At 43.4% G+C, this 27845-nt stretch overlaps 1 protein-coding gene and 1 non-coding gene across 2 annotated transcripts in view; both read right to left on the bottom strand.

Moving 5' to 3' along the window:
* LOC126190989 (uncharacterized) overlaps nt 1-27845 on the bottom strand; it is a 443417-nt gene that overhangs the window by 194369 nt on the left and 221203 nt on the right. The window lies entirely within an intron of this gene.
* On the bottom strand, nt 20094-20168 carry Trnas-cga (transfer RNA serine (anticodon CGA)). The gene has a single exon. It is a non-coding gene; the product is annotated as a tRNA-Ser (tRNA).

Here is a 27845-nt window from a genome sequence, read left to right as displayed (position 1 = left end):
CTTTCACTGCGCTCCAGAGAAAGTAGTCTAACGGCCGCACGTGGGGGGACCGGTCTGGCCGGCTCAAAACCTCCGCCAGCCGTAGTGGCCGAGCGGTTCTAGGCGCTTCAGTCTGGAACCGCGGGACCGCTACGGTTGCAGGTTCTAATCCTGCCTCGGGCATGGATGTATGTGATGTCCGTAGATTTAAGTAGTTCTAAATTCTAGTAGACTGATGACCTCAGATGTTAAGTCCCATAGTGCTCAGAGACATTTGAACCATTTTTTCAAAACCTCCCCGTCCTACCCAGCCGTTTGGAAACATTGCATCCACAACTTACGGGGAAACACGTTCGGAGTCTTTGGGGCATCCATCATGCTGGAACCACACTGATAGACACGTTTCCAAACCCACGCCTTCCATGAGAAGTGAGTCTTGAAGAAATGATGCGTAATGCCGTCTGGTTAATGTTCACTGATAAAAATAGGGACCTACAGTACGGATACCAATCATGCCGAAGCAAATATTGACACCCCAATGTCGTCCGTGGGCAACTGGCCGAAGCCAGTGGGGATTTTGCGCTGACTAGTACTGCATATTCCATAGATTCACATGACAATCATTTGTGAGCGAAGCTTCATCCGTAATCAACGCATTACTTAGGAAGTCAGGGTGACGTTACAACTGCTGAAGTGCAAACGACAGAATTCAGTGCGAGATTCAGAGTCATTCCCATACAGTTTTTGGAGATGTGAGGTGATCGGATGAAACGTAGGCTTATGCAAAAATCTCCACACATTACTACGGCTTACTCCAGAAGCGCGTGCAGTTTGTCGTACACGAACCTCAGGACTGTGTGCAACAGCAGCCAAACGGCAATTGAGTTATCTTTGTTAGTTGCTGTGTTGTACGCTGTCTGGTTGCACATCTATCCGTTTCCGTGAGACATGCGCAGATGATGGAAATGGCACAATGTGAAGGACGCCGTCGACCTGGGTAGCGTTCGGCGTACTCTACCACAGCTGTGGTTGCATTTCTATGACATTCGCCGTAAATTAATGTCATATCTAGGGCTTCTTCCATTACTGAAAAACATTATGTCCACGAGACGACCTCAAATCCCACAACCACACCGAAAGAGGGAAAGCACTATATTTTTACATTTCGTAACTACAAGAACTATTATACTTACAGATATGACAGAAAGACTTTACTATAGATGCAATATGGTCATAACTTCCAACTAGACGTTACTTGATAATGGCAATAAACCGAAACAGGCCTGTCGTGTAAAATATTAAAAAAAAACATTTTACCTTATTGCAGCTAGTTTGGAGCATTCACCTCCATTGTGTCTTTTACCGACGTATTCTATGCTGCAGGCCCAAGAGAAAGTAAAATATTTTCAAATCATGTTAATACAAGAAGAAGGGCATTGTTCCAATAGGTTATATTTCAAATTCTCGAGTGCATCTATAGCCCAAAATAAAAAAAAAATGATTCAAATGGCTCTGAGCACTATGGGACTCAACTACTGTGGTCATAAGTCCCCTAGAACTTAGAACTACTTAAACCTAACTAACCTAAGGACAGCACACAACGCCCAGCCATCACGAGGCAGAGAAAATCCCTGACCCCGCCGGGAATCGAACCCGAGAACCCGGGCGTGGGAAGCGAGAACGCTACCGCACGACCACGAGATGCGGGCCCCAAAATCAGTAATGCACAATACAGTCATCTGAAATACAACCTGATGCAACAATATCCTGCTTCAAATTTACTGAGGCGGTGGTGCCCATCCAGAAGAAAATATGTTAATACAGTTAAAAGTTTGAAAACCGGGGAATCGTTAGGACCAGACCTCTGACAATGATAGATTTGCGATTGACATGCATTTGACAGCCGCAGAAAACCTAGATCACACATGTCGTATCGAGATTTGATCCTTGTTTCTTCCAACAACGATTCAAAGCCCTACTGACGATTTTCGGCTCATACGATAGGCAAAAGATGTTTTCTGTTTTACTTCCGGAAGGAAATTAATGGCGACCTCTGGAATTTATACCTCCATCGGTTTATAGCCGCTTCGTTGAATGCAAGTCGCCGAAGGGGAATTATTGCGACATAAATCTGGCAAAAACGGCCTTATTTCACGGCGATAGCGGTACGTATTGTCGCAGCTGATGAAGTAATGGTCGTACTGCAATGACTGGCGGTAAATAACGAATGGAATAAAATAAAAAGGAAACGTATAGACATAGAATTGCGCAGAAAGTTAAACGCAGGTAATTTCTTTAGCTGCCTGTAAGAGTAGAGTGACTGTACACACAGCCTAATATACGAAAATAAAAATGTAGGTTATTTGTCATGTTTTGGGTGAAATATTTGCCATTCCATGCATAACTTGTGCTGTGGAAAGCAAGGAGGTTAATTCAGCGCCACGTTGGCAGCGAGGCCGTTGGACACTGAACACTAACTCACTTGAGGCGTAAGGAAAAAAGTCGGTTGTAGTCTTAGCAAGCAAACTAAAATTCCTCTCAAGGGGTTTAGAGAATGTAGAGAAAGCCAGTTAGTATGACAGTAGGGAAATTTGATCATTATTCCACCCGAATATGAGCCTGTACTTAGAATGTAACTTTAGATTGTCAGTCTAAAATAGCTAAATAATTAGAACACCTTGAAATATCAGATGCCTGAAAGGAAGTAATGGTCTCTTAAACCAAAAGTAGTAAATCAACGTCTACTTCTGATGGAGAATTATTAATATTCGCTCTGTCAGTTGCATAATATAGCATAATGGCGAGGAATGAGTCATGGTTTGTATTGTAATGATAATACAAAAGAAAAACACCTTGGTCGTCGCAGTTTATTTAGGAGTAACCACCTCCAGACGATGGCATACTACTCTTGTGTAACTCATAAATGATTTCCCAAGTAGAGAAAATGTGTTTTCAAGATAATACAAATTTCAAAATGCCTTCTATGCAGTAAATAGATAGCAAAATAGTCGCGACGCTTTCCGTCGTTATGTATTCGGTTAAAGATGCGACGACAGACACTACTGATTTAAGGATGAATACGCGCAAAAAAAGAGTTAATTTTAGAATTGAAGATGTCATTCTTCTCCCCTAGATATACTACAAGTTTAGAAATAAAAACAGGGCTTTAGAGAAGGCGGAGTTGGCAGACAATATTCTCAGTTTGCTTTCAAAAGTAACTTTTATATCTATCGTACACTATATGTCTATATCCAAGTTACCGAATTTTTTCTCGCTGCATAAGCTACGGTCACCTGTAAAACACAATAATGTACGTCATTTTACGGCTTATATTGCAAATAATGAGCATGGTAATTTATTTTTAACTGCGATAAATTATTTGAAACATATTTCATTGCAGAATAAGTGTACCATGTGTCTTTACTTATAATGCATAACTTCTTAAATAACTGTCTGCAAGATGATGTTTATGGTATCTTTACTTTCTAAAAAATGCGTTGCTTCATCAGATTCATTCATAACACAATAGATATATAAAGTTTTTTTATTCATTCGTCTCAGATGCCGAAACAATTACGGCGTGCAAAATTTGCTGACTCCCCGATCAAGAAGCTTGAGAGCAGCTTTTATTTATTTTTAATTTTCTTTTAAAATAAAAATTGTGTTCTAACTAGTTGTGATTGCCCATGTACGACACTTGTTGTGCCGGCCGGAGTGGCCAAGCTGTTCTAGCGGCTACAGTCTGGAACCGCTACGGTCGCAGGTTCGAATCCTGCCTCGGGCATGGATGTGTGTGATGTCCTTAGGTTAGTTAGGTTTAATTAGTTCTAAGTTCTAGGAGACTGATGACCTCAGAAGTTAAGTCCCATAGTGCTCAGAGCCATTTGAACCATTTTCGCACCTGTTGTTCGTGTTTTACGCACTACGGCGTGAAACAGTAGGCAGTCCGTTGTTTTCAAGAACAATGGAAATATGTTTAAAGCAGAACGATTTAAAATTTTGTTGGAAGCATTTTCTTTTCTGATTGTGTACCTGCGAGTATTGCCTTAAATACTTACTTCGGTAGGAAACATGATCACCTCTGTCTGCTATATATCAAATAACCTCACTGGACAAAAATTAGTCACCCCAATGCATATGCGTAGATGAATCATTATCCCTTAACAAAAGAAGCAGCGATCGAATCATCGAATCACGAGCTCAACCGCGCTCACTGCCTCTACGTGAGCGTAAGGCAGTAGTGATCATCCAGACGTATATGTTTCAAGCGGACATTGTGCCTAAACATGACATGACAGAGTGGCAAAAAGCGGCAGTCGTGTTTGGCGGTGCCCACGGCAACACGGTATTTGAAGGGGCTGGGTCTGTTGACGTTTCCCGGTGGGCTCTTCAACGTGTCTACAAACAGTGGTATATGATGTGTCGCTCATCCCGACAGTGAGAAATCAGGACCAAAGTTTACAAAAGTTTATTGACTAAGGAAAGAAACGTCTGCTTCGACGATAATAACAAAATCATAATTGCAGTGTCTCACAGTAATGAAGGCCTGACGGTATGGTGATTCCAGAACCTGAGAAGTTAGCACAGTTAGGACCTTCATAGACAAAAACACTTGCATGTAAAATTTCTAGGTTCGAATAATCTGTCCTGAATAATACCAGCAAATAAGTAAAAAAGTCTATCCTAGATACAGTGTGAGTGAGCCAAGGGAACAACAAAGAAGGCTCAGTATAGTGGCGTCGGTCCCTACGATGGGATTCGAGAGCGGCTTAAGACGATGGGGTGAACAGCACCCCCCCCCCCCCCCCCTCCCCCGGAGGCTAGGAGAGGCTCTCGAAGCCGGAAGGACTGACCTGTGCAGCAATGGCGCTGAATTTTGTAGCGGCCGGCGGTGGAATACTCGCGGCACTGTTTTCTGGTCAAGTGCGTGGCGGACGCGAATAGGTCCCTTGGAAGTGGCGGCCTCTGCTAGCGCTGGTATTGCCGCCTTGTGTCAGTCCGTTACCGCGACAGGGCGAGTGCGCGACGCTCATGCTTGCAGGGGTCAATTAGGCTACACGCGTGACCGAGGTGCCCGAAGGGTTGCCGATCGCTTTTGCGAAGATTCCGGTACAGGAGTACAACACACCTGGCCACGAAAGACAACGTCAGAATTGTGGTCGGAGAAAGATCCTGACTGAGGGGTGGGGGGGGGGGGGGGGGCGGTGGAAGACGAGGGACAAATTATTTCACAAAACATCTAACCGTTTTCTTCAATTTTATTTTATTTTCAGGTATTGTTCGAAGAAAACCACGTTATGTAACACATTTAAATACAGATCTGTATTCTATTATTATAAAGGGCATACAGATAAAGAGAAAACAGAGAAGTTTCATTACATGTTGTAATTTGATATATATTTTATTTTCTTCATCTTGAAAGAAAGCATTACGCAATTTATACATCAACGTAACTTTCTACGCCCAAAATAGCCAGATCTTGAATAGAAGAAGTTTTTGACACTTTATTTATATAGTAAGCTGCAATAAAGCTAGCAGCAACTGTTCGTGAAATATTACAGTTTTACTTCAAATCACTAATTAAAATTTCTGAATTACCCTGATTACAAATTAACTCCTTCTTTGCAAAACTACATCTCACTCTGGTCAATTTGATTCCCCTTTTTCCATTTACTATTTTTCGTTTGGCTATGAAAACTCGGACAAAAATCGACTCTAATTTTCAGGTAATCTTGTTTACTCACCAGTCAAGCATCTGACAAAAAAAATCATTGGGATATTGTGTACTGATCACAACATTTTTAAAGACGAAGCCAAAGTAAGTAACTTTATTGAGAACTGTCGTATTACTAAATGGAAGCATGCGACCTTGTAAATGTTCATAAAGGAACTTATTATGTCAAGATTACCAGACGTCTGTAGATATTGACGTTATGGGTTTCTGCAAATTATTGCCACCTTCAGATGCGATAACTAAGGCACAAACAGTTTCTTCGTGATGTATGAACTCTACAACAGGAAAATGGTATAAAATATTCCAGTAAAATACGCATATTTTATTGACATATTTTATGCTAGTTTAAATTTTCACTTGCAACAAGTGTGTGCAGATTTGAAACTTCCTGACAGATTAAAACATTGTACCGGACCGGAACTCAACCTGGGACATTTGCCTTTTGTAGGGAAGTGATTCTCCCTCACAACCTTGGGAATTTTGTCTTTGGCGGTGTAGTGCTTTACCGCCTGAGCTATGCAAACATACCGCACGACGCGCCCTCACAGCCAGAAGAGCTCTAATGCGTTAGAGCTCTACTACAGTATTGATAAGAGGGCTGGCAGTGAGTCGCATTTGGAGAAATACGGGACCGAGTTTTAAGACCAAATTAGAATTTCTCCCTGTCGCTAAGCACAATGCATTTGCTCGTCTTGTTGGGCACTTTACATGTTTTCTCCCCAAAGTCAAAGGGCAGTGACATACAGGAATGTATCGACTACATGTCACTGAAACATCGGAGTGGAAAAATCGGAACTTTTACGACATATCGTTCTGTCTGAGTTCAGTACAAGAGTGACAGCGGCGGAGGCAGCCAGAAACATTTGCGCCGTGTATTGGGATAATGCCATTGGATAGAGCATGGCAAGTATATGATTTTCTCCTTTTAAGGAGGGTCCTTTTGACATTAGTCAAGCTCCACGTTCAGGAAGAATGTCGGAGTTTGATGAAGATAGTTTAAACGCATTAATCTACAACTATCCACGTCACTGTCTTCGACAACTGGAGGAGCAGATTAGTGTTTAACGTCCTATCGATAAACTAGGTCATTAGAGACGGAGCACAAGCTCGGGTTAGGGAAGGATGTACAAGGAAATCGGCCGTGACCTTTGAAAGGAACCATCCCGGCATTTACCTGAACCGTCGTCCTACCACAGCGCTCGGTCGACAACTGGCAGATTCGATGAACTGCGATCATTTCACCATTGCGCAATATTTGGATGCAATTGGGAAGGTTCAAAAATAGAGTGTACCGCATTCTCTGAGTCAGTATCACAAACATCAGTGGGAGGCCATATGTGCATCTCTGCTTGCTCGTCATCAATTGACTCGTGAACATCAACGACCATTCTTATCCTGTATCGTTACTGATGTCGAGAAAGGGTGTCTTTACTCTAAGGCAAGAAAGGAATGGTTGAGCCCCGTACAAAGACCTGCGCGCATCCACAAAAGATCTTAGGCATCAGGTGGAACAGTGCCGGTGTGGTATACTACGAATTGCTTCCCCGAGGTGTAACAATCACTACTGATATTTACTGTCAGCAACAGAGACGTCTTGCAGACGCAGTCCGAGATCAACGAACAGCAGGACTGCGTGAATTGATGCTACTCCACGCCAACGCCCGTTCGTATTCTGCTAGACTGACAAGAAATACTATACGGTTGTTGCGTTGGGACGTCATTCCGCACCCGCGTTATTCACTTATCTTGAGCCCTCAGATCTTCCACTTTTCCGCTATCGAACAGCCTTCAAGAAATGCCCTTTTCGAATGGAAATTCGCTCCGGACAAGGCTCTACGAGTTCTTCGCCTCAGAACCACGAATTTCTACAGTCGCGGAACTGAAGAGTTATACCAGCCTTGGCAGACTGTTGTAGATAGTGAAGGCGAATATGTTTCGATGATTAAAGTTGAAAGGTCTCTGTTGGATTCCTTTCATGTTAATTTCTTAAATCTGTTGTCATTTACGGCATAAATTCCTCTTCAAAATTTACTGTGGCGTTTCTGACTATCTGGGAGGAGACTGAGTAGTGGAACGTGTTACTTTTACACATAAACAAGAACGATCTGTCACACTACTACACTTTAAAACACAGTTTATATGTAATTCATGTCACACAGTCTCATACGGAACCTACATCCGCTTTCTTTTATATACTGTATATGATAAGATACTGTCATCCCCCTTCCCTTCTGTGTGAGAGGATGAATGAGCAAATGTATTTCTAGTTGCATGCTTGAGGGTAGCAGACAAGCCTGTCTGCTAGAGAACAGTAGGACCAACGTCGGAACAGGTAGCTACGCTTTCTAAAAGCAGAGAGGTTCCTATTCTTAGTACGGTCCTGTCCGTCCCTTGTCATGCTGGTATAGGAAGCGGCCTCTCTGGCCACTTCCGTTTGTATTTGTGAGCCACCCTCAGGAAGGGACCAGGGCAGTCTGTCTGCGGCGAGCGTCTGAAGTGGTAAGATCTCCGGCTAAGCGCGTGTCTGCTAAGTCCGTAGGACAATGGATTTCTTAACTTTAGCCTAACTGAAAATTTAATCACCTTTATTTCAGGTTTAGCTCTAAAATATCTAATGTTATCTTACATTGCAACGCAGTGTAATTCGAGTGTGAAGTTCAGAATATATTCCGGTAGTTGCTTCGTCACTTCTTTGTGAGTAAAGTGGAACCACGTGTTGATCAGTAACTCTAACTAAGTTCATCAATCTTAAATGCGAATGTGCGTGAGATTATAACGTCTCTTCTTGACAATATTTTTCAATATAGCAACTCTTCTTTATGTTCAACCCACGTGGGGTGTACTTTGTGAGACCAGTACCACGTGCTTATACAATTGTTTGACCCATCAGGTTAATAGTAAGACGATAGTAACCAGTTCGAGGTTTTTCTTTAGTAAATTGCGTTTCGATGTAATTCATTTTAATTATCAAAATTATTGTGGAGTTACACTCTTTGTGTAAACCAAGTTGACCACGTGAAGCATGTGGTGTAAGCATCAAATAGCCCTCAGCTAATTCTTTTCGGGAAGATTTCACAGAGAGTTAGTATGAATTTAGTATACCAGTGTGTGGTAATTTCATGACGGACAGGATTGCGCTACGAATGTAACTTCTTTGGATGAAAATTGAATCGGTTGGTTGGTGTTAATTTCCTCTTGCATATGTTTCAACATTCTTCGTGTGTTATTTTATGAATGCAGTGTTGTATGCAGTCTCCCAATCTTGGCTCCATATTGATGTGTTCCGTAAGATTACAAACTCACATTTTCACAGTCCTAAATAAGGCACCAGCTTAGTTATGACTCACGTTTAATATGCTGAAGTTTCAATGATCAATGTTAAAATAAATTTCCAAATATAAACTGATTTATTTCTTTTTATTTAAATTCTCTTTTATATATATATATCACCGGTTGTCGTATGACTATTAAAAGATTATAATTAATGTTAGTCTGGTTGGGAATTTGGTAAGCTAGACAGGATTCCTGGTGAAACAGTTGCGCAGTAATGCAAGGTTAACTTCCCCAGACAGCTCACAGCTTTTAACCCGCTTTTATTGTATATCAGCACCGCTTACAGAACAAATTAATGCAACAACATTACAAAGTCTCTCTTACGTGTATCTGTTGTGTTTATTAAACTTACGGAAAAACGCTAAGATCTGATGTACCAATGCAATACACCGTCACGACATTGTTTGCGGGTTAATTATCTCTTCTGAAGATCACAATAATTTGCTGAAACCAGTAATGTGAATATTTTTAACGTTTAGGCGATCTTGAGATAATAAAGTGTTAAATGAGAGTAAGAAATTTTTGTCACTTCCGAGTAGTAAAAGAGGTAGCGATAAAGTTTTTTACCACCTCGAAATAACAAAGGCAGACAACTAGTTTCGATTTGTCCGCAGATACGCGTCTGCAGTCCTGGTACACACTGAGATCCCCACGCTACAGTACCACAGTACGCCGCTAGAGGACCCAAAAGAAAACTACGTACCCTTTGATAAATTGGAGTGTAGTGTGAAAATTTGTTTCCTGCATTTGAAGTGGAACAACGCTGCAGTAGTTCGTGCTGGGGTTGTAGTAGTATACGGCAACAAGGTTGCAGGATTTGACAGCGGTTAGAGGGCACAGGCGTTTCCAGTGGAATGAAACAACCCTGAATGATGAAGAACGAAATAGAAGATCGCGAGAGAAGCGGAGACCCTGATGGTCGAAGAACAGCGTTTTTTTTTTTAAAAAAAAAGGAAAAAAACCAACACTGAAACAAGACACAAACGAATTATGGAAATTGGCTGCGAATGGGCATTGATCTAAATCAATGGAGAAGATTGAAAATTCGTGGCGGACCGGTATTCGAAACCGCGTCTCCTACTTATTAGGCAGATGCGTTGACCATTGTGCTATCCGGACAGTGGTCATCGCAACTGCACTGACTACCCTACCGCGCCTCCCATCAGACCCAAATTCTCAACTTCTTCATACACTGCTAATGTAGTGCCCCTTGATCATTATCCTCGTTACTCACGGCAATCCGCAAATACCCGGAAGAACTGGAGTCTGGTGTGCATCCGCACTGAAAACATCAGACGACCCTTGCCTTAATTATTTATATGTGGTGTCTGTTGTTTCGGACATGTCCGTAAGAACAGGCACCATTTCGATTCAGCAGCCACTATGAAATAACACACAAATGAATTACAGACATTGGCACTGATTTAAATCAATGGGAAAGGTTGAAAATTTGTGACGGAGACTACCGAAATCTTGGGAGGTTAAGGGAAGTTGTCAACAAGAAGCGTTGCAGGGGGCTGTCCAAGGAGGTGTTTCTGCTCCATGACAACGCCGCAGCTCGTCCTGCAGAGGATATAGTCACACGTACTGCTTCAGTACGATATAAGATTTTGCAGCCTCCGTATTCCTCTTTCCTCGGATGAAGAAACCATTCCGTGACTGATACTTCCGGAATGATGACAAAGTAATTTTTGAGCAGTCAAAACGCAGACTTTTACAACCGGAGTCTCCAACAAGTCATTGATCGTTGTGAAGAAATGAATTGAAGGCGGAATGTGTGAGGAAGGAGTAATACGATAAGCAAGTTATGAAACATCCCCTTAGGAAAATTTTATAAATGACAGTGCTGGAGAACCTCTACGTTATCTGATTTTCAAACAGCTGAGCAAAACTGAACGGACTCAGACATTACTCTCTTTACTTATTCTGATCAATACTAAACTGACATACAATGTTTTTAGCGCAACGCAATCTGACTTTCAATAATCCCTACAAAAGAATGGTCCTGACTAACAATAACCTATGCCTGTCATGAATCACCTACCTCACGAAAATCTTGGTTACTCAAACTACTGCAATACAGCGAGCGCCACTACTGCCAGCTAAATAAAAGATTCTAACTACTACTGAAGGCACTAACTACTGATAGGCATAGTCAGCAAATGAAAGATTTTGATAGAGAATAAACAATGTATTTACCTTAATAATATTCAAAAGTCATTATATATATATATATATATATATATATATATATATATATATATATATCAGTTCATGATATCCAGTATTACAAATTTACTCTTTCTGGCGGACACACGTTCAGATCGTCCGCTCTTAAAATTCTGCCATCTCTCTCCCCACATCCACCACTGCTGGCGGCTCACCTCCAACTGCGCAATGCTACGCGCTGTTCACATCCAACTGCCCAACACTACAATAGCGAATATTCCAACAATGCTAACCAGCCACAGACTGCACACAGCACAGTCAGTGATTTTCATACAGAGCGCTACTGGCGTTACCAACATAAAAACCTAAACAGCCTACTTACAAAGTTGAATGGCGGAAACTTAACTTTTTCACGGTAATAGGAACTTTACAAATACCCTTCTCATAAATGCAGAGGGAATGGGCAGATTATAAGGCGCAGCTCAGAGTACAAGACAAATGGCGAAACGATAAGGGTGTGGTGCATCTCAGTACGTGAACAGCATCACTAGGCTTTTCAAAATGGCTTTATAGTCTTTGTTAAATTTAGCTTACAATTGTAAATAATACATTAAATGAAAGAGCAACGCATTTTTTCTTAGGAATGTTTAATCTCAACATCCCTCGGCACCAGGCACACGTCCAGTCCATACGTACCAACTTTGCATGACGACGAAGATTTTCTAGATCGTGTCGTCTTCAGTCATGAATAGCCACTTCATTTAAGCGGAAATGTGAACAGACGTAGTGTGCTCTACGGGGGTTAGCTAATCCCCACTACATGTACAGCTGCAACGAGATTCCCCTAAGCAAATACATCTCATCCCGGCATACAGAGTCCGCAGCTCGTGGTCGTGCGGTAGCGTTCCCGCTTTCCACGCCCGGGTTCCCGGGTTCGATTCCCGGCGGGGTCAGGGATTTTCTCTGCCTCGTGATGACTGGATGTTGTGTGATGTCCTTAGGTTAGTTAGGTTTAAGTAGTTCTAAGTTCTAGGGGACTGATGACCATTGCTTTTAAGTCCCATAGTGCTCAGAGCCATTTAAACCGGCATAAAGTTTATGGGCCTTACTTTTCAGTGTTGGAAGTGTAACTGATGTTTGTTGTCTTGATGCGCTCCAACTATGGCTCTTTCTGAACTGAAAGAAGCTGATCCACAGGACTTTATTTGGCAGCAGGATGGTGCGCCGTCGCATTGGCGTAACTCAGTGCGCGATTTGTTAGCTGACGTCGTGCGCGACCGGTAGATTGTCTGCAAGGAGACGGATGACAGAAATTGTTTTGCATGCCCCCAAACAACCAGGATATTCATTACTACAATTTCTGTGATCAGGAACTGCACTTGCTTTTAATCTTTCATAACGAGGATGCTGTGCTTACTCCCGTCTTCCATTATGACAGGACTGGTAATACAGGGTGTCCCAGGAGAAATGATCAGTACTCAGGGATATAACAGGAACGATCATTCGAAGCGAAAAAGTCTAATAAATTTGGGCTCTACAAAGGCATACCTTGAGAGCTAGGAGAACTTCTTCGTCTTTGATACTGTGAAACACATTTCTTGAGTCTGGAGTACATCTCTTGTACTTCAGACTCTTTGCTTTCCATATTTTGACAGGTGGTAATATGCAAGCATAAAGAAGGGAAACTGATTGGAGGTGAAACTAAAATCATTAAAAGATGGGAAGCATATTTTAAAGAGCTATTGAAATCTTGGGAAATCCAGGAATTTGAAGAAGAGGAGCAGGTGGAACAAGCTGGTACCAGTGAGGTTGAAGAGGAACCAGTGTTGGAAGAAGTGATTGTAGCTGTCAAGGAGATGAGGAACGACATAGCTGTGGGGGAAGATAAGATACCAAGTCAAATGTTCAGGTATAGTGGTATAGAGATATTAAAGGAAATGCATGACCTGCTTGACAAAATATGGAGAAGTGAAAAAATGCCAACAAACTGGAACACGTCCATCAATGTACCAACATATCAAAAGATGATAGAACAAATTGCATGAAGTATCCAGTTACAGAGTCACAAAAATTATGAAATTTAACGCCGTTTCTCATCACACATACATCTCATCTTCCACAATAACCTGCAACATCATATGCATCCCCGTCTGGTAAGGTTACTGTATTATGAGACCCCAAAGCGAGGACAGCGTCAATGAAATTGATCAACACGCTTTTAGGGCGGTTCTACTCCAGATCTTGATAAGAGAGAAGTACGAGGTAGACATTGCTGAGTCATATCATTTAGGGCAACGCTACAAAGTTTTTTGTTTGGTTTAAGTAAGAGAGCATGTCTACCGTATCTATTATCTGTAGCGTAACCCAAGTAATCAATATTGTGTTGGGATATGTTTTTTGTTTTAAAAACTGTGAGTGTCATGTTTCTATCGAGAACAAGAGTAATCCCTTTAGGAATTCCGAATGAAACTTTATTAGTTCAATTTTCTGTTGTCAAGTTGCTCAATTACATATGAAAAAAATATTACACACATCATACATTACTGGCCATTAAAATTGATACACCAAGAAAAAATGGAGATGATAAACGAGTATTCATTGGGCAAGTATATTATACTAGAACTGACATGTGATTACATTTCCACGCAATTTGGGTGCATAGATCCTGAGAAATCAGTACCCACAACAACCACCTCTGGCCGTAAGAACGGCCTTGATACGCCTGGGCATTGCGTCAAACAGAGCTTGGGTGGCGTGTACAGGTACAGCTGCCCATGCAGCTTCAACACGATACCACAAGCATCAAGAGTAGTGACTGGTGTATTGTGACGAGACAGTTGTTCGGCCACCATTGACCAGACGTTTTCAGTTGGTGAGAGATCTGGAGAATGTGGTGGCCAGAAAGGCCCGTGCAACACCTGCAACATGCGGTCGTGCGTTATCCTGCTGAAATGTAGGGTTTTGCAGGGATCGAATGAAGGGTAGAGCCACGGGTCGTAACACATCTGAAATGTAACGTCCACTGTTCAAAGTGCCGTCAGTGCAAACACGAGATGACCGAGACATGTAACCAATGGCACTCCATATCATCACGCCAGTATGGTGATGACGAATACACGCTTCCAATGTGCGTTAACCGCGATGTCGCCAAACACGGATGCGACCATCATGATGTTTACAACATCATGATGGATTCATCCGAAAAAATGACGTTGTGCTATTCGTGCACCCAAGTTCGTCTTTGAGTACACCATCGCAGGCGCTCCTGTCTGTGATGCAGCGTCAAGGGTAACTGCGGCCATGGTCTCCGAGCTGATAGTCCATGCTGCTGCAAACGTTGTAGAACTGTTCGTGCAGATTGTTGTTGTCTTGCAAACGTCTCCATCTGTTGACTCAGGGATCGAGACGTGGCTGCACGATCCCTTACAGCCATGCGGATAAGATACCTGTCATCTCGACTGCTAGTGATACGAGGCCGTTGGGATCCAGCACGGCGTTCCGTATTACAGTCCTCAACCCACCGATTCCATGTTCTGTGAACAGTCATTGGATCTCGACCAACGCGAGCAGCAATTTCGCGATAGGATAAACCGCAATCGCGATAGGCTACAAGCTGACCTTTATCAAAGTCGGTAACGCGATGGTACGCATGTCTCCTCCTTACACGAGACATCACAACAACGTTACACCAGGCAACGCCGGTCATCTGCTGTTTGTGTATGAGAAATCGTTTGGAAACTTTCCTCATGTCAGCACGTTGTAGGTGTCGCCACCGACGCCAACCTTGTGTGAATGCTCTGAAAAGCTAATCATTTGCATATCACAGCATCTTCTTCCTGTCGGTTAAATTTCGCGTCTGTAGCACGTCATCTTCGTGGTGTAGCAATTTTAATGGCCAGTAGTGTACATACCTACGTTACTTTAGAGCACAAGTATCATGTGTATTTTTCAATGAACTGACTCTTTCTTAAAATTTCCGTTTGTTTAGACAAATATCTGAAAAAAAAATTTAATTTAAATGTCTAAAATTATATTTTGCAATCTGTTGCAATGTAGATCGATATTTTCGGTTTTACTAGCATAACAGGTCGATTAAAAACAAATGACGCACTTCAGTAACTTAAGTAAAACGATGTAAATTGTTGGCGATACGAGATGAAAACAAAAATCAGAAGATCTTAATTCTCAAAACTACAAAATATGTGGACGGTAGCAGAAATAGTAAAAATATACGCGGACTCTATAATGTCCGCATAATTGCAGACGTACGGTCTTCAGACTGTCTTGAGGTAGTCGCGTCGGTGAATAAGGCTGTGAATTAAGCAATATGCTCTGCGAGTTGGTTGGAAGTGACAATGTGCTGGACGGAGGCAGACTCTGTGCGAACTGTGTAACCAGAGCGTAGTAGAGAGGCGGCCGGCGTCGCGCACGCCCCCATTGTTTGGATTCGCCTCCGCGGCGTAGGCCGTTGCACCGACCTGTCCCCTCTCCCCCCTTCACCCCCCTCCCCTCCGTCCTAGTGGTCGCCGTCGCCTTCATTTGTCCCCGCGTCCCGCACAATGGGGGCGTCGCGGCTCATCTTGGCCTCCGCTTTCACCGTGTTTGCGTTGCGCCGTCTGACGTCACGTTGGGGAACGGAAGGGGGCGGCGCGTCGTATCGTGTCGATGCCAGGATGCTGTGTCGACGCCCGCCAAGCCACCGCACACGTCAGGCGAAGTTGGACGAGGGGCGAGAATTCCATCCTGCAAAGCAGACAGTAGCTGACCTGCCCTTTTAGCGTACCGCGTAGTGCACCAGCTTGTGAGAAAGCGTCGTAACGCGTAACACGAGACGAGTGATACTCTGGACGAAAGTAGATTAGGGTTTGACTTGTCTTTGAGACTCGGTCGTTAGAGATAGAGCATGAGCTCGGATTGGGGGAAGGAAAATGAGATTAGGGCTAGTAAGGTGGTAATCATCCCGCTAGTCATTAAATTTACAGCAATATGAAAATGACGCTCACCAAACACATGTAGCGAAAGACATGCTTGGGTAAGCGAATGATTAGCGTTTCAGGACAAACTCATAATACTGGTAACAGCAATGCCATCTCCTTTTTAGGGTTGCGTGCCTCAGTCTGAAAAAATGGAACCCTTATAGGACAGGTGGTAATATGCAAGCATAAAGAAGGGAAACTGATTGGAGGTGAAACTAAAATCAGTAAAAGATGGGAAGCATATTTTAAAGAGCTATTGAAATCTTGGGAAATCCAGGAATTTGAAGAAGAGGAGCAGGTGGAACAAGCTGGTAGCAGTGAGGTTGAAGAGGAACCAGTGTTGGAAGAAGTGATTGTAGCTGTCAAGGAGATGAGGAACGACATAGCTGTGGGGGAAGATAAGATACCAAGTCAAATGTTCAGGTATAGTGGTATAGAGATATTAAAGGAAATGCATGACCTGCTTGACAAAATATGTAGTGAAAAAATGCCAACAAACTGGAACACGTCCATCAATGTACCAACATATAAAAAGATGATAGAACAAATTGCATGTAGTATGCAGTTACAGAGCCACAAAAATTATGAAATTTAACGCCGTTTCTCATCACACATACATCTCATCTTCCACAATAACCTGCAACATCATATGCATCCCTGTCTGGTAAGGTTACTGTATTATGACACCCCAAAGCGAGGACAGCGTCAATGAAATTGATCAACACGTTTTTAGGACGGTTCTACTCCAGATCTTGATAAGAGGGCAGTATGATGTAGACATTGCTGAGACATATCATTTAGGGCAACGCTAGAAAATTTTTTGTTTGGTTTAAGTAAGAGAGCATGTCTACCGTATCTATTATCTGTAGCGTAACCCAAGTAATCAATATTGTGCACGTCTGTCTCTCTGTCCAACTGTTAAGAAATATTTTTCTCTGGAATGAGTAGACGCGTGAAATTCAAATTTATGTCACGTATTAAAGTCTAAGGTCCCTTGGAGCTGAAAAAATTTCAAGCTTGTAAGTCAATTCAATCAAAAGACATGGGCTTTTACGTCACATATATTGACACTCGGAAACTCAACTCATCAGAATCTGTAGGGTACTTGCTGTTGACCTAGAATCATGAAATTTGCCAGGAAACAGGGTTTCACAGTACAAGTACAGGAAAAAATCCCGAAAATTGTAAATTTGTAATTATATAACACTAAAAACTATTTTTTTGTCATTTTTGATCTGCCTGTCTGTCTGTCCGTCTGTTAAGGGGAGAAACCACACTAGGAGGTTCAGAAAATCCGATTTTTTTTATTACAAAATCGTTAGCTTAACTATCCAAGAATACGCTGTCAAAATTTCAAAGCGACATTTGCATTCATTTTGATTTCATGAGCATAATAGAACCGAGTGCGAATGGCGATTAGCTCCTAAACACTTGCACTCCGGACTAAAAGTCGTTGAACTGGCATCGTATTTAGCAGCGGGCTTATTCAATGAAGGAAATTCATCCCTTCTGATGGTCATGAACGAGGCAGGAATTGTAGTAGGCACGCAAAGCTTCAATTACGCCGAACAAATGGATAACCAGCGCGTGAGCCAGCAGAATCGACTTAGTTCATTGCAATCTAGGGAGGTCGGAAAGCTCGGAAAGCACTGCTGCAAGCGCAAAACGAAGCCCGTGAGAAAGAACAAGGATTACTACATGGTGCTGGAATCGCAGATTAATCGGTAAGCATTTTAGATTATTGTTAACTTTCATAAATTTCTAGAGGAATTTATTTTTCAAACGCGTTTATCTCGAAATGACTTTTTTCACATTTGCGTTTAGTCTAACTCAAAAAGTATAGAACCGATCATTATGAAAACTGATAGTATAATCCTTTATAAAATTACAAATTATATGAATCAACTTGTGAGATTATATCATGATTGTAAGGGTTTTTTCTTTGCATAATTAGAGAAAAAATCGTGAAAATCGAAATAATTATTCCAACACCTGCAAAATTTTAAATTTTCATTATTTTCACCTGCATTGAGGTTCATATTCTTAGAAAATAAGTTATTAATGGAAAATCAAAACCTTTTTGATTTCAAATGAAAATCGGAACGGCTACACTGCACGCAATTGGAGAACTATACTCACAAGCTTCAGCGGACATCACAGCGTAACTTTGTTATTTTTAGCTGAAATTATTCAAAAAAATTAAAAAAAAACTGTTCAAAATATGAATGAAATGACGACAAAATTTGATTAAAATCTAATTAATTCCTCCCACCCAAAGAAATCCCAAAAAATCAGTGACAAACAGCCTCCTAATGTGGTTTCCCACCCTCAACGCCCTTTTCCTCTGCAACAATTTTCCTCTGCAAATTTATGTCACATACTTAAGTCGATGGTCCCCTGCCGGTGTAAAAATTTTATGCTTCTTAGTCAATGCAGTCAAAAGATATGGCCATTTATGTCACATATTTTGATACTCGAAAACTGGTCATCAAGACCTTTAGTGCGCTTCCTATTGCCCTAGAATCATGACATTTGGCAGGAAGTGGGTTTTCACAGTACAAGTAAGGGGGAAAATTCGAAATTGCTAATTTGTAATTATATCATACGAAAAAAGTTTCCCATTTTCATTTGTTATCCGACTTCATACTTGAAGTTAAAACTGGGACCGTAATGTTGCTAATATCAAAGTCTATAACAGGCAAAAATCGTCAATTTCCACGACTTCTGGAATGGAGCGAGTCCTACTCACATCTGGCCAATTTTTGTGTATAAGCAAAGACTACGCAGAGGGCTACTTACTGAAAAGTTGATTTTAAAGTTGTTTGTGTGCGAGAAGCTCGTGTTATGCCTCGTGTAAAAGAAACGTCTACCAAGTCATGTCTAAATTCCTTAGTAGCAGGGTCGTAGCCTATCGAGGCTGCAGTTGATCGTTCGGCCATATTGCTGCTCGCATTGATCAGGATCAGACGACTGTCGTGCGAAAGTAGATCTCAATGTACCCACGCGACTAGCGCCCGAGAGGAGTGGCGTACTAGTCTCTCGGCCGTGCAGGGTTGTACAGCCACACTTGAGAAAGGAAACTGACTTGTTTGCAGCAAGAGAAGTATCCACATGGACAGTGAAATGACAAACTGTCAGCACCGCGATCATCGTTGCAGCTTCTCTTGAAGTAGCAGGAGAGAGAGAGGCGTATCGACAGCGGTGGGACGAACGACAACAATGGACACTAGGAGTTGTACCACGCCGTCTTTTCAGACGAGTGTCAGTGCTGTGTGCAGCTTCACGATGGACGTGTCCATGTGTGGAGGTCAAAGGATTGCTTTCGTAATCGTCACGCAGACCAAGCGCCTTGCCTGATGGTATAGGGTGCCATTGGGTACATAATACTATCACGTCTGATTAACAGAGCCAGTAATTTGGGCAGCAGCCGTCACATCTTTGACGCATTTATATCGGAGGATTTTCTCTACCTTTAGCATGCCTCTGTCATATTCACGTAGGGTAACGCCAGAATGCATGTTACTATGCTGTTCTGACCTACCTCGATACAAAGGGTGTCCCACCGTTGCCTTGGCTCACACGTCCTCCGGATCTCTCATCTGTTGAAACATCAGGTCGTGGGTTTCCCGGAGACTAGCACTCCACTACTCTCCCAGCACCTTCTATTGATGTACTCTTGCGTAGAGTTAAAGCAACATGCATTTACGTACAATATCTGTCATTCAACCTCGCGAGGGATTGGCGCCTTCTCGTTGTCACCGGTTTCCTCCAAATTTATGGTATACGCAGGGCTTGCACAGAAATGAAGTGGGAGCTCCGACTCTCCGAGCGTTTAGAAAAAGGCCGGGTGAGGCTTGAGCATTTTATAGTAATGGTGAAACTTCCTGGCAGATTAAAACTGTGTGCCGGGCCGAGACTCGAACTCGGGACCTTTGCCTTTCGCGGGCAAGTGCTCTACCAACTGAGCTACCCAAGCACGATACACACCCCGTCCTCACAGCTTTACTTCTGCCAGCACCTCGTCTCTTACCTTCCATACTTTACAGCTCTCCTGCGAACCTTGCAGAACTAGCACTCCTGAAAGAAAGGATACTGCGGAGACATGGCTTAGCGACATGAAGTTTCATATCAGCGCACACTCCGCTGCAGAGTGAAAATCTCGTTCTCTTTATAGTAATTGTGTTTGAGGGCAGTGGTTGGCCGAGCGGAGAGAATACGGAACGGTAATCCGGGCCCGTTTTTATTTTATGTTTTTAAGTTCCTTACACTGCAGTAAACCGAATAATGCTCAGTACCTTGTACCTTGTATCGTAAAGAAGGTAGGAAAAGAAATTTGTGGTAAAGTCTCATGGGACCAAACTAGTTAGGTCCTCGGTCCCTAAGCCTACACACTACTTAATCTAACTTAAACTGACGCTATGGACAACACACACACACACCCAAGCCCGAGGGAGGACTCGAACCTCCGACGGCGGGGGGGGGGGGGGGGGGGGGGGAGCCGCACGAACCATGGCAAGGCGCCTAAGCCCCATGGCTACCGAGCGCGGCTACCCCGCACGGCTGGCAAAAGAAAATTTGGTGGATGATACGTGGAAAAATATAAAAATATCGTCATTACTTCATCAAAATCTGGAAAACTTACGATCACCGTGCTGATGGAGCCTTACATGCCGGAGAACAAATTTCGTCTGTTATCTGACTCGGAAGTGCACTCGCTAGTGCATACCTTCGATTTCTGTTGTTATCGTCAGGTAAAGAATTTAATCAGTACATGACGACGATCCGCTATAGGTTTAGCTGTAGTTATCCCTTCACGTTTCTTTTTCACATTCACATCATCAACAGTCGAGTTGAAGAGAATGGGGTATATCGGTGGAGCAACTTCACACCAACCACACATTTGTGGAGTCAGTGCTAAATCGGTCTTCACACACTTGAGGTGTTGTAAAGAGCGATGCCACTGAACAGTGGATGGCCGGAAACGAGTGATCCGGGGTGATGAATTACACGATACCCTTAGAAATCTGATGGAAGACTTTGGGTTTGGCGAATGTCAGGAGAATGTTATCTGCATGTGTAGTGCGAACTATGAAGGTCGAAGAAGGCAGTGTTACTATATAGGGAAGTTCTTCGTGTTTCGGCCCATTATTGCACTTGGGCAAACGCTGAAAACGGAAGGATATGAAGACATTTTACGGCACTGCCTACTGTGTATAGTAAAGGAGTAGTTCGCAGACGATGTTTGTATCAGCTTGATAATGCTTGGAGAAGAAATAAAAGCTTTGAGGTTCGCCGATGACATTGTAATTCTGTCAGAGACAGCAAAGGACTTGGAAGAGCAGTTGAACGGAATGGGTGGTGTCTTGAAGGGAGGATATAAGATGAACATCAACAAAAGCAAAACGAGGATAATGGAATGTAGTCGAATTAAGTCGGGTGATGCTGAGGGTATTAGCTTAGGAAATGAGACGCTTAAAGTAGTCAAGGAGTTTTGCTACTTGTGGAGCAAAATAACTGATGATGGTCGAAGGAGAGAGGATATAAAATGTAGACTGGCAATGGCAAGGAAAGCGTTTCTGAAGAAGAGAAATTTGTTAACATCGAGTATAGATTTAAGTGTCGGGAAGTCGTCTCTGAAAGTATTTGTATGGAGTGTAGCCATGTATGGAAGTGAAACATGGACGGTAAATAGTTTGGACAAGAAGAGAATAGAAGCTTTCGAAATGTGGTGCTACAGAAGAATGCTGAAGATTAGATGGGTAGATCACATAACTAATGAGGAAGTATTGAATAGGATTGGGGAGAAGAGAAGATTGTGGCACAACTTGACCAGAGGAAGGGATCGGCTGGTAGGACATGTTCTGAGGCATCAAGGGATCACCAATTTAGTATTGGAGGGCAGCGTGGAGGGTAAAAATCGTAGGGGGATACCAAGAGCGGAATACACTAAGCAGATTCAGAAGGATGTAGGTTGCAGTAGGTACTGGGAGATGAAGAAGCTTGCACAGGATAGAGTAGCATGGAGAGCTGCATCAAACCAGTCTCAGGACTGAAGACCACAACAACAACATGATAATACTTCCTGTCATAAAACAGCGTCAGCATCACCGTGTGCTTTCCTGTCCCATATATTGCTTCCTTATACGTATATCACGCGAAAAGACCATGAAGATAAAATTAGGGAGGTTCGAGCGCACACTGAGGCCTACCGGCAAGCGTTCTTTCCGCGAACCATTCGCGACTGGAGCAGGTGAAGGGAGAAGTGACAGTGGCGCACAAAGTACCCTCCACCACACACTGTAAAGTGGCTTGCGGATTTTAGGTATAGATCATTCACTACACACACACACACACACACACACACACACACACGCGCGCGCGCACACACGCCCTCACACAAAACAGGACTGAAGTTTTCACGCAGGCGTAAACACCCAACAACGAGCAGCAGCTGGCGCCTGCTAAGGCTGTTCGCATTGTGGTCACGTCCCTCAGGGGGAGTCGGGGCTGTGGCGGGTACCGTAGGCGACGGCTAACTGTATCCCGCTCGGCGCTAGTCGGCGACCTTCACCCAGGAAACCGAAAGTCAGTCAACCGGGCCGGGAGCCGCACTAGAGCCTCCACAGTGGCCCGTTACCTTCAGCGTGGCACACAATTCGACCAGCCGCCACTCGGAGTCGTATCTCCGTTCCTTCTCTCCACTGCATATTCCGAAAGACCAAGCTAAATTTTGCAAATCGTTTTTCTCTGTCGTATTCACATGTTAGACTTCACCTATTTTGCTAGCCTGATCGGATATCGGTTTTCCGAGTAATTTTACACGGGCGGTGTCTGTGGATAATCTTCTTTTGTCTGCACAATGATGCGAAGCTTTATGTCTATTCACCGGGTGTCCTTAGTAAGAGCCCTCAGGCGCTTTTTCTCTGTTGTTTCGACAATTTTTGGCAATTTTGTTTTTGCAATGTGTATCTGGAGCCACCCCGAACAGGTACTGCTCATCACGTCTTTCAAGCGACGCCCATTCTCGGTGGAAAGCGTCAGTTTGTTTCCCGTTTGGAATAAAATCATTTTTAAAGTTGAATTCTACACTTATTCTGGACACCTGGCGCAAAATGACTTACAAGTTCGTGACGCCCTCCTTCGGTGATGCTGGAATTCAATAAGGTGTTGGCCCACCCTCAGCCTTGATGACAGCTTCCACTCTCGCAGGCATACGTTCAGTCAGGTGCTAGAAGGTTTCTTGGGGAATGGCAGCCCATTCTTCACGGATTGCTGCGCTGAGGAGAGGTATCGATGTCGGTCGGTAAGGCCTGGCACGAAGTCGGCTTTCCCAAACATCGCAAAGGTGTTCTATAGGGTTCAGGTCAAGACTCTGTGCAGGCCAGTCCATTATAGGCATATTACTGTCGTGTAACTACTCCGCTACAGGCCTTGCATTATGAATAGGCGAGGCGAATGAAAATCCATTGACTTATGTTCGAGACCAGTCGTAAGGCAAGGGAGCCGAATTTATGTCTTTGCTGTCCTACTGATACTTACGATGGCTCCTGCGTGCAAATATTAATATTTAATGATATTTAATTAAATGCTATAGCAACGCATCAAGAGTGCTTCGTAAGTACATCGAAGAATTATGCAGTCTGTAACAACATGAAATAACTATCCAGGTGTTTCAATAAAATGGCAAGTAGGAGTCTCAAAAGAAATTTATAAAAAGCGTTCCTAAACATGCAGTTCTTCTTTGAATATTTTCACTCTGCCTTTGTTAATTCCACATTGTAAGTGTCCCATACTGACGAGACTTTTACCAGCTACCTCAATCGTTACTATGCTGAATTTCTTTGGGAATATTTTTGTCATCTGATTTTCTCGTAACAAGTTGTATGTAGTCGTTCTGTCCTAAACCGCTCTCGACGCAAATACGCAAACACCTAGATATTTTACGCTAGTGGCTTTTCGAGAGTTATTCAACGATGGTTTAACAAACAATAATTAGTCTTTACACGCAATAAATTACGTATGTTTAAATCGAGGTTCAACTGCTGCATCAAGCATTGGACTCCTAAAAGTCTGATCTGTTGACGCTGCAACCCACATAATGAAAAAGGGCTACCAAAAGCTCAAAATTCTTGGGATAATATATAACAGCACGCAAAGAGCTTACATAATAGACTTTAGGTGATTGACAGAGCAACTGGGGTAAGAAGCTTCCCAGCTTCTTCTTGAATGAGTGGAACATCTGAATTAACCTTCCTTCGGGTCTGTAACTTGGGGAAAGGTATTCCGAGTATTCGCAACAATTTTGTCTGTTGAGTGGACAGCACACTACGCAATCGGAGTGGTTGATAAACTGACTCGTTTCCATAAAAATAAATGGTAAGCCCTGAGTAATTGGGGTGAAATGAATAGAAAAGAAACTAGATGGGAAGGAGATAGGAAGGAATTAATATCCAACCATACAGAGCGTTGTAGCAATGCAGTGAGAGAGTTGAAAATTTGTGCCGGGCCGGGAATCAAATTCGGATGCCCTGCTTCTCCAGAACGATTGCTTACCAGCAATTTTATTACCGTCTTCATTTTAAAAACATTGCGGTGGCCATTGTTTCTTCTGGTGTGGTCAGGATCATGTTAAAGTTACTGATTTGTAGTGCATTGGTATTGTATTGTATTGAATGTTTAACGGGGGCCTAGAAACGGCGGAGAGGCTCCGTTCCCGCCGCAGCCGCTGTGGGCCACAACCCCACAACGACTACCGCAGTCCACTTCACCCCTCCGCCGCCCCCCACACCGAACCACTCTTTCAGGGTTATTGTGCCGTTCGGCCCCCGGTGGACACCCCCCCCCCCCCCCGAACGTCTCACACCAGACGAGTGTAACCCCTATGTTTCCATGGTAGAGTAATGGTGGTGGTCGCGTACGTGGATAACTTGTTTGCGCAACAATCGCCGACATAGTGTATTTGAGGCGGAATAAGGGGAACCAGCCCGCTTTCGCCAAGGCAGATGGAAAACCGCCTAAAAACCATCCACAGACTGGCGGGCTCACCGGACCTCGACGCAAGTCCGCCGGGCAGATTCGTGCCGGGGACCAGGCGCTCCTTCTCACAAGGGAACCTCCCCATCGCACCCCCCTCAGATTTAGTTATAAGTTAGCACAGTGGATAGGCCTTGAAAAACTGAACACAGATCAATCGAGAAAACAGGAAGAAGTTGTGCGGAACTATGAAAAAATAAGCAAAAATATACAATCTGAGTAGTCTATCCACAAGATAGGCAACTTCAAGGACTATGCTTCAGGAGCGCCGTGGTCCCGTGGTTAGCGTGAGCAGCTGCGGAACGACAGGTCGTAGGTTCAAATCTTGCTTCGAGCGAAAGTTTTACTTTATTTATTTTCACAAAGTTATCATCTGTACGTTCGTTCATTGACCTCTCTGTTCACTGTAATAAGTTTAGTGTCTGTGTTTTGCGACCGCACCACAAAACCGTGCGATTAGTAGACGAAAGGACGTGCCTCTCCAATGGGAACCGAAAACATTTGATCGCAAGGTCATAGGTCAACCGATTCCTCCACAGGAAAACACGTCTGATATATTCTATAAGACACTGGTGACAGTATGTGCGTCACGTGACAGGAATATGTTGTCGACCCACCTAACTTGTACACTTGGCGAATGGGTAAAAAGATTCTTCTACCTTGCCCGATTTAGGTTTTCTTGTGGATGTGATAATCACTCCCAAAAAAGTGATGAAAACATAAGAGTTTGTCACATAAACTGCAACAAATGAATGCAACAGTTTCACAGTCGCACAGTTTTCCTTGTGCTCTGTCAAAACATAGTTCCACACAACTTCTTCCTGTTTTCTCGATTGATCTGTGTTCAGTTTTTCAAGGCCTATCCACCGTGCCAACTTATAACTAAATGTGAGGGGGTGCGATGGGGAGGTTCCCTTGTCAGTGCGGAAAGCCGTGCGTTAGACCGCACGCTAACCGGGCGGGCTTTTGTAATGCATAATCTGAGGTATTCCATTGCAGCGCGTCGGCCATCCGGACACGTTTCTCGTCAGACTCAGATTCCCCACTTCCCGCTCGCTGCAACGCAATGATATCCGCCCATTAACCCCGTAGTCGCAGATTTCTGATTTCCGTAGGAATTCGGACGTTGGGTGTGCATTCGCCCTGAAACAGCCGTAACCCCCCAGAATGGTGTCTGTTCTGTCGGACAAGTCCTCCGGAAAAGACACCAGTCCTGTCTAGAATAAAAACGGTAAGACTGGATAGCACGTCCTACATGTGTGTTTAAGTTCGGAGGTTTTCTTTCTGGAGGAGAAAAGGTCGCGCTCGTGAATTTTTGCCATTGTGACACTTCCAGTGTTCATGGTCAACGTAGGCTGATTTATTTTTCTTAATGCGTTTTTTTGCTTTTTTTTGCTGAAGGACGATTGCTGATGCGCTACTTTCTAAGTAGACGACATGGTCACAAAGGAAGTAACAACGAATTTTTATTGCCTTTTGTATGGACGGTTTCACATTTCTTTACCTTTCTAAAGTGATTAAACTGCAGAGGGGCTTTTGCGTGGATGATCGTTTGCCAATGCTTTCCACGTAATGCAGAGTCTTGTGTTAAGATATTTTTGATAATGAAAGCGTCAAAAAATTTTCCGCTGTGTCAGGCTAATCTAGACTGCTACAGAAATCATCTGGCTTGGCCTGACAAAGCTGCAACATTTCCGCTGCTTCCGAAAAAGAATTACGGTACCACGCCACACTTCGTAAATGGACTGCGCAATTTCGTTTTGGTTTCTGTCGCAGCATGCTTACTGTGGCGTGGATATTTCAGTGCGTACCAGGATTGAATCATGTATCTGCAACCAAACAAAAAAATTAATTGCGAAAGTTTATTTGTTTCTAGTAATGGGTAAAATCAAGATGGAGTACGATCACTAATCAGTGGAACATGAATATCACAGAATAGTTGAATGGAGAAAATGTGGCAAGTTCATACACTACTGCCCATTGAAATTGTTACACCACGAAGATAACGTGCTACAGATGCGAAATTTATCCGACAGGAAGAAGATGCTGTGATATGCAAATGATTAGCTTTTCAGACCATTCACACAAGGTTGGCGCTGGTGGCAACACCTACAACGTGCTGACATGAGGAAAGTTTCCAACCGATTTCACATACACAAACAGCAATTGACCGGCGTTGCCTGGTGAAACGTTGTTGTGATGCCTCGTGTAAGGAGGAGAAATGTGTACCATCACGTTTCCGACTTTGATAAAGGTCAGATTGTAGCCTATAGCGATTGAGGCTTATCCTATCGGGACATTGCTGCTCGCGTTGGTCGAGATCCAATGACTGCTAGCAGAATATGGAATCAGTGGGTTCAAGAGGGTAATACGGAACGCCGTGCTGGATCCCAACGGCCTCGTGTCACTAGCAGTCGAGATGACAGGCATCTTATCCGCATGGCTGTAGCGGATTGTGCAGCCACGTCTCGATCCCTTGGTCGACAGATGGGGACGTTTGCAAGACAACAACCATCTGCACGAACAGTTCGACATCGTTTTCAGCAGCATGGACTATCAGCTCGAAGACCATGGCTGCGGTTACCCTTGACGCTGCATCACAGATAGGAGCGCCTGCGATG

The sequence above is a fragment of the Schistocerca cancellata genome, chromosome 6 (assembly GCF_023864275.1).
Source record: "Schistocerca cancellata isolate TAMUIC-IGC-003103 chromosome 6, iqSchCanc2.1, whole genome shotgun sequence".
NCBI classification, from domain to species: domain Eukaryota; kingdom Metazoa; phylum Arthropoda; class Insecta; order Orthoptera; family Acrididae; genus Schistocerca; species Schistocerca cancellata.
Note: the sequence above shows the minus strand (reverse complement) of the source record. Positions and strands in the feature narration are given on the sequence as shown.